Source organism: Solanum tuberosum, unplaced genomic scaffold (genome assembly GCF_000226075.1).
Source record: "Solanum tuberosum cultivar DM 1-3 516 R44 unplaced genomic scaffold, SolTub_3.0 scf00252, whole genome shotgun sequence".
NCBI lineage: Eukaryota > Viridiplantae > Streptophyta > Magnoliopsida > Solanales > Solanaceae > Solanum > Solanum tuberosum.
In genome coordinates this window covers 448,310-449,956 of record NW_006239175.1, presented here as the reverse complement: position 1 = coordinate 449,956, position 1,647 = coordinate 448,310, and the positions used below count along the sequence as shown (strand labels likewise).

Sequence of the window (1,647 nt, the reverse complement as noted above, 5' to 3'; positions counted from 1 at the left end):
AGTGTCCATGTCGCGGGGTAGTAATCTTCACAAAAAGAAATGATTTTGTTCTTTGCGATATATTCAGTATCGGTCAAATCTACTCCTAACTAGTGGCAAAATCACAAATTTCACTAAGAGTATTCAATTGCGTGTTCAAAATTGTATTATATAGAGTATAATCATCCGATGAAGGAGGGTCCATTGACCATCCTCCGATGGTTGTAGCTCCGCCCCTGATGCCAATGATATCAGCTGACCATTTCATATAAAAATTGAGCAGCCTGGAAATTTAAGATATTCTAAACATAAAGACTCAACAAAGACTACATTAAGATATACACTTCTACTAGTTCATGGACCAGTATGGCATGCATTTCAAGATATTTTTAAAAACTAGGCTTTATACATATTCGTCCCTTAAACTTGCCATGCTATTTCATTTAGACACTCGAACTAAGCTTTGTTCTAATTGGAAACTGCGACTTCTATTAAGTGTTTAAATTAGACACTTTCGATTTAAATTTTGAAACTCTTTTTTGTGTGTGTTCCCATATGTCTATTTGGTAGTTAAGTTAACCACATAAAATATATGTCATCTCCTTTAATTCTATGCATTCACCTTAATAAGCCGCAAAAACTTAAGATATTTTCAACTTGAGGTTGATGCATATAATTAAAGGAGAACATATTTTATATGGTTAACTTAACTACGTAATAGACGAATGAAAACACGCGTAAAAGTTTTTTCCAAATGAATAGAAAGTGTCTAATATTGGAACACTCTACTAGGCATTGAGGTGTTCATCAATTGGAACATGACTTAGTTCGAGTTTCTAAAAGGATTATCCTGAGAAGTTTAAGAGGGTGGCTATGTATGAAGCCTTAAAACAAATACTCAGCAAAGACTTCATTAAGATACACATTCATGTACTCTATTGGTACAAAAGATTTTTATTATTTAATAAAACAAGCTTAGTGTAACATCTCGCTAAATTGAAAGAACTAGAAAGAGTTAGAATTGGAAATAGTCATTTTAGGAAAGAATGAAAAAATCTAGAAATATGTTAAGTTTGGGTTTTTAGTCAACTTCAAATGACCATAACTCCTAGCTCAAGATGATTTAGGTGTGTTTCCAGATACCGTAGGAAAAATTGTTAAATTACCTTTTTAACGCTGCAGAGTTTGCACTGTTCCAAGTTTGTACGAGTGAGAAATGCCCTTTGGAAGTTGGTTTGTTGAGATAAGGAAAGTCTAATCCAAATTTTGGAAGGGTATTTTAGTCTTTTCCTTGACCAATTGTTTTATTTCATTTTTGGTAATTAATTTAGGGTCTAATCAGAATTAGACCAGTTTAGAAAAGTTGAAGTTCACGCTAGGGCTTGGAGAAAAGAGAAAAGAGGAGAAAGGAGAAGAAAAGTTCAAAGTTCGTCAATTTCATGTATATTTTCGTGTGGATTTCGCCAAGGATTTAATCCTATAAGGTATGTGAGGCTTTCATAGCGTTGGGTTCGTTCACCCACGTGCCAAACACGTTTATTTCAGTGTGAATTCGTCCTAAAAGAGTTTTAAAGTTGATGTCCTTGATATGTATTCTTGAATTTGATGTCATTCTTGAATTGGGCTGAGATTGAGAAATTTCTGAGATTATTACGTCAAATTATTGAG

General features: G+C 33.5%; 1 non-coding gene across 1 annotated transcript; it reads right to left on the bottom strand.

The window, feature by feature from the left end:
* Positions 1 to 547: 547 nt before the first annotated feature.
* MIR7993C (microRNA MIR7993c) lies at positions 548 to 689 on the bottom strand. The gene has a single exon (NR_127160.1). It is a non-coding gene; the product is annotated as a microRNA MIR7993c (primary transcript).
* Between the last annotated feature and the right edge of the window lie 958 nt (positions 690 to 1,647).